Source organism: Manis javanica, chromosome 9 (genome assembly GCF_040802235.1).
Source record: "Manis javanica isolate MJ-LG chromosome 9, MJ_LKY, whole genome shotgun sequence".
NCBI classification, from domain to species: Eukaryota; Metazoa; Chordata; class Mammalia; order Pholidota; family Manidae; genus Manis; species Manis javanica.
The window spans coordinates 122,147,120-122,153,204 of NC_133164.1; the positions used below are offsets into that span (position 1 = coordinate 122,147,120).

At 47.6% G+C, this 6,085-nt stretch overlaps 1 long non-coding RNA gene across 1 annotated transcript; it reads left to right on the forward strand.

The window, feature by feature from the left end:
- The first annotated feature begins 264 nt into the window (after window positions 1-264).
- Window positions 265-5,090, forward strand: LOC140843559 (uncharacterized). The gene is made up of 4 exons (XR_012121412.1): window positions 265-762; window positions 1,119-1,236; window positions 3,667-4,070; window positions 4,759-5,090. It is a non-coding gene; the product is annotated as an uncharacterized lncRNA (long non-coding RNA).
- Window positions 5,091-6,085: the final 995 nt, after the last annotated feature.

A 6,085-nucleotide genomic window follows, 5' to 3' on the forward strand; every position in this document is an offset into this window, starting at 1 on the left:
GCCCTTTGCCCCGGGGTTCCGTATCTTCACCCATCAACAGAGGGTTTGGGGAGGCAACCCCACTCCAAATCAGAAGGGACACAGTTAAAAATATAAAATAAATTCAAAAGGCATAGCAACTAAACATGAGGAAAATCCAGCCCCGGCTAGAGCTGGGATTTCCGATCGTGAGACACACGAGCCTTCTCCGCGGTCATAAACACAGGCCTGGAAGGACAACAAAGGCCCCTCCCCCACGTCCACAGAGCCCCTGGGATCGGCAGCAACGCGGACCAGCCGCAGGAGCCCAGTACTGCGGGTGACACGGGGTCTGATCTCTCCCTCACGTCTTCTGTTTGGGTCCAATCATAGAAATGTCACCTTTACTCATGATAAAGAAACAGAAATGCCATTAGTCAACGCGATGTGTTCCTGGGATTTTTAGCCGTGGGCGGCACAGACACCTCTCACCCTCCGAGGCTGGTGTCCGGCTTCCTCTTGTTGCTCTTTTGTCTTTTTATTGGAATATTCTCCTCTGGTGAATTAATTCATCAACCACCATTTTGGGGCCTTTTTGTACTGAAAAGCTCATTATTTCAGAGGAAGTGTGCTGTGAATTAAACAAACAAACTGGTTATAATTAGGGAGCTGGGATGGCAGAGGGCCTCTTTGTGTTCTGTTTTTTTTTGTGTGTAAAATTTGTGGGAAGGAAAAGAGAAATGCATAAAACCCTGCAGATGCTACTTGAAGAATCATGCTGAAAGTTCATTTGCAGAGTGAGTGGTGAGTAAAGCTGGAAGTGTGTCAAATATGAGCACTTTCGGGAAAGGGTTGCAATGCGAACAGTGTGATTATTTCTTGGTGGCCCTGCAAGTTGAAATTCCTTGAGGATGTCCCTGCTGAAGGAGCCTGAATTAGGGGGTATATGAAGTGCTCGCCACTGGGGCTTGGGGCCAATTTGGCCACTTGGCAGAGTAGGGATCTTCCCTTCCCAGTCTTTCTGTGGAACTGACTTCCTCTCTACTATCCGAGCAGGATCTCCAAGTCACTGTGGAAGTGGGCCGATGAGTCTCTAATCAGCCCAGGGGTATCTGTGGTGGGCGTGACGGGATTTCTCGCTCTTCTCATTGTGTGCACAGAGGTCCAGGGATGAAGACTGTACATCAAGGGTGAACTGCAAGCTTCTCTTACTACTTACGAATAAGCAGGGCAGCCCTCGTGCTCTGGGGACAGAGCAGAGACTTCTCCAGCTTCGAGGTGCTCAGCCGTCGTGTGGTTAGTGGGTCTGGAGGGGCTCCCTGGCAACGTGGATGCTGCTGGCCTCTGGGAGGGGCAGGCTTGGAGGAAACGCAGGCTCGTTACCCTCAGCCGCACACCTTGAAGTGTGACCCCCACCCCTTTCCCACCCAGTGCCAGAATAGGGCACGTGAGGCCTGCGTGCTTCACAACACCTGCAAAAATATTTTTTAATCTTAGGAAACTCCCTTTTAGCAGAAATACAATTTATGCTATTCATTTGCATAGGAAATCCATTTTGAGTAGATGATGCTGATGTAAATTCTGTCTCAACCCTGAACAAGTCCTTCAAAAATTCTTTTTAAAAAATACCATTAATTTATTAAAACCAGACACGTGTGCATCGTGTTGCAGTCCATGGTGTCCGGGTCCTGCTGTGGTAGGTCAGGGAGCCCTGGCAGGGACTGGGGGGAGGCCTTTAACAGCTTGTAGGACACCTCTGCTTGTGCAAGATGTGAAATGCAGAAAGGAATGTGGTCTACCTGCATGGAAAAACTGTTTTTCTCCCTGCGTGAGTAGGTTCTGTATTTCCAAGTTTGTTTTAAGTGAAGTATCTGATGGTACTCATTGTTCTAAAATAAAAAAGGGGAAACCCCCAAATACTTTCTCCTGATGGCTTTGTTCCTTCATCAGCCTCCGAAATACTTGTAAACCCACTTCACATCATTATTTTGGAACTATGCTGCCTTCATGGCACTTAAAAAAGCATTTTATTGAGGTATGATTGACATATGAAAACCTGTACATATTTAACGCATGAGTTTGGGGTGCGTACGCACCTGTGATGGTGTGAATCTCCATCGTCAAGGCCATGATCTTAACCATGAACTCCAGAAATGTTCCCCTTCCCCTGTGACTGTCATTCCTGGTGCTCTCTGACGGTTAGAACATCTAACACAGGCCTGCCCTCCCGGCAAATTTGCAGCGAGGGTGGGCACTTGTTCATCTTGCGTCACTGAAGCTCTGGACCCCTGGACGTCACCTCGCCACTTCCCCCTGCCCCACAGCCCCCCACAAGCCTGATTCTCTCTGCCTCTGAGGCTCCTTTCACGTCCTTGTATAAGTGAGATCATGACGTAGTTTAAAAGCTCACTTAATGAACTGAAACCAACGAGGGTGTCTGAGTGAGGCCAGATGCTGGTTCAGGTTGCCTAGGACATCACGCTCACCTTTCCTCTGCTTTCTCTCGTTGTTACTAATAGTAAGTCTGGAGCGTACATGGAAATGATTACATTAGAGAGTATAGAAATGAACCATGGTCTCAGTTTTTGTGTCCCATAAATACTAAAACAAGCAATGAGTGATAAACAAGGAACACTCATTTGACCTGTTGGTCCTATGCAAGTACGAAGTTCACTATGGCCACATACTGATTGATTCCAACCATGTGACATTCTGTAAAAAGCAAAACGGTGGAGACAGTAGAAAGATCTATGCATGTCAGGGGTTGGGGGAGATGAGTAGATGGAGCCTGGAGCATTTTTGAGGCAGTGAAGCTACTCTGTGTGACACTGTAATTGTGGGACTCACTGGTCCAAACCCGCAGAATGCACACCACCAGGAGCGACCCCGATGTCAACTGTGGGGTCTGGGCGATGAGGTGGTGGTCATGTGGGACCATCAGCTGTGATGACCGTCCCACTCGGGTGGGGATGTTTATAGTGGCAGGGGCTCGTGTGTGTCAGGGGGAAGGGGACATAGGGGGACTATCTTTCCGTCCTCTTGATTTTGATGTGAATCTGAACTGCTCTAAAAAATACAGTCTTTAATAGTAAGAGTTAAAAAGCTCACTGATGTAGTTTGTGTCTCTCATCCAATGTCTGTGTGTCCATGTGTTTAAAAACACCTCCCTAAGAGGTCAACAAAGTCCTTTCATACGGGGGCTATGAGATATGAGCAGGTAGCCTCAGCAGAAATGTATTAGTGTCTATTGCATTCTGGGAACTGCATCGAGTATTTTTCAAGATATAATAGATGCTCAGTAAATACCTCCTGAGTCTGTCTTTCCATATTTAATAGCTCCATGTAAAAGGACATCGGCCAGTGGAATCACTTAATAAATAACAAATTTATTTATGTGTTAATAATAATCTATAATCTAGGGGTTAGAACAGATGAGGGAACTGTTGATTGTGGTGAGGATAGAACACGTAGCTGTGAGGTGTGCAAGCAGGAGGCTGGGAGGTCAGGGAGGAGGTGAAGGGATGGGGTGGGGAGGAGGCGATGGCTGGAGAAAGCACTGTGGAGAAGACCCAGGTGAGCAGAAATCTATAGGAATACAGGGCATGGCACGATGGCCAATGACTGGATAGCTAGAGGTGGTGCTTATCTTAAGTGGAAGGTCAGGGGTCATGTAGCTGAGGGCCTCACATTCTGGCCTTTTTTCTGCAGGCAAACAGGAGCCACGGACGTTTGTGGAGAGGAGAGTGCCTTCCTGCATGCCCACTGACAAATGGGAAGTCTCCAGGAAAGTACAAATCATATGTTTCTTGTCAGGCTCAAACTGTGAATTACCTCCGCTCCTTTTTGCTTCTGAGAAGGAAGAACTGTCAGTCTAGAAATTAGTCCATCAGTTCTGAGTACCCTGTATAATATTTTATTTTGCAGCCAAATACTGCCACAGAATCATTACAGAAGAACCCAAGCTTCCTGGGAATGGGGACAGAGGCGGGGACAGTTCTTGCTGCCGTCCCAGTTTCTTCATGGACTCGTCTGCCTGTGTGGCAGGGGTTGCTGGTTGTTTGAAATAATTTCATGAAGAGATGACATGAGAGTTGCAGGGTAGTCTGGAGGAGGTATGTATACCCATTGTCGGGGCTTTTTCCGGTGCTACCAGCCGCCCAGACCATACCCAGTGGGTGCAGCCCAGGGTCCGGGGCATTCTGAGCTGTCTCTCTAAGATCCTACCATCTGCACTAGTTCCCTTGATTTTCAAGACCTTGACATTTTTGAAGATTATAAGCCAGTTATTTTTGTGGATCACCCCTTAGTTTGGATTTTCTGGTGTTTCCTTGAAATGAGACCCAGGCCGTGAAGCTTTGGTGGCGATGTCACGGAGGTAATGAGCTTTCTTGTCATGCATTTTCCCTGGGGCTCAGGATACGGGTGTATCCCAGGGCTGCTCAGTCACCCGAGCCATGCTTGTCCACTGAAAAGTCACTTTATATCCTCTGTCATAATCACCACCTAGTTTTGGAACATGTAGATGCCTTTCTTCACCCAACTTTCATGCCCAAGTTTCAGTGTCCATTGATAGTTCTGACCTGAATTAATTATTGTTGATTAATTATTACTGTGATGGTTGCCAAATGGTGATTTTCTAATTACATTATTGTTACTACATTTATTAGTTAGCTTTTTGTTATTAGGAAGAGATTTTTCCGCTCTCCATTTATTCATTTATTTATCTATATGTCAGATAGACTATTCTTTTACCCAATGGGATAGAAACCACTTACTATCATTATTAATTTTGTCTCTCAGATTATCCCAGGTTTGGTCAGTAGTAACATGTTCAGGTAACAACTTCTCTAGCCTTTCGACACATCCTTATCATTCTCTGGGTGCTTCTGAGCTCAGCCAGGGTGCACAGGGTCGGAACAAAGGAGGCTGTGAATCTGCTCAGTGTGGCCCAGCTGTGGCCTGGCCGTCTGAGCGCCCAGCCCTCCTGCACTGGACCTTTATCTGCCTCTGACTCCACAGCCCAGTGATGCTTGCGGCTCCTCTGAGTGCTGCACCCCGCCCGGACCCCAAAGCACCACAGCCATGGGCCTGCATTTGCCTCTTTAAATTCCACACAGCAACCCCCCCACCCCCACACCATCCACCTTAATCATTGAAGAGCTTCCTCTTACCTCCACCGTACCATGTCTATAAAAACCATAAAGAAGAAATCTTTAATTACTCAGAAAGGTCAGGCTTCAAACTGTATATTTAATCTGGGTTTAAAGAAGTGTGTTCTATGAGGAGTTATGCTGCGGTGTCTAAACATCTGCTGCTTCCATTTGTCATGACGCACACGGGCACCGCCAGGCACAGGCCCGCAAATCAGCGCACCACGCTCTGCGGCGGCTGCCTTCTGCTCCGAGCCCGAGCATGTCTGGAGACAGGGATTCTTCAGTGGCAGGCCACCTCGAAGAGGCCGTCCCACCTCCCTTGATATGAACTGGAGGGGGGATATTCTGAGGTGAGAGTCCCTGAGGGTGCCTACTGACCTGCCTTTCTGCCTCCACGGCCTCTCCTCCCTCTCTTCCTCCTTCCATTTTCAACAAAAGTCCATCAGCAGGCTCGGGAGACATAGGAAGACATTGGCCAGCAGCAGATGTCCCCTGGGAGGGTGTCAGGGGGTACAGAGCAATGGGCAGGGGCAGGGGGCAGGCCCATGCAGGAGATGAGTATATACATCATGTGCATCCCCACCATTTATGGCCGTGCTATCGGAGCCGGCGCTGAGCGTACTGGAGGGGAAGGTGCAGACATGGGAGGGGAGAATCTGCTGTGTCAGATCTAGATTAGCTATCAGTGCATCTCATTGTCTGAGACAGAGAAATAGATGGGTAGATGGGTAGATAAAACACACATACATAGCTGATGGATGGATGGGTGGATAGATAGAGGAAGAAATAAGTTTGCATGTGTCTACGCCTATATTTTACTTAAACACAAACGTTTTCTAGCTTTGAGGACATAGGAGCAAAAATTCCTCCTATAGCAATTAGACCTATGATCTAGTTCTTGGTTTTTAAATGTGACTGTCCCCTTAAAGAACAAAGCATCCTTGGAGAAATGGCTGCACCAGATGGGGTAGGAA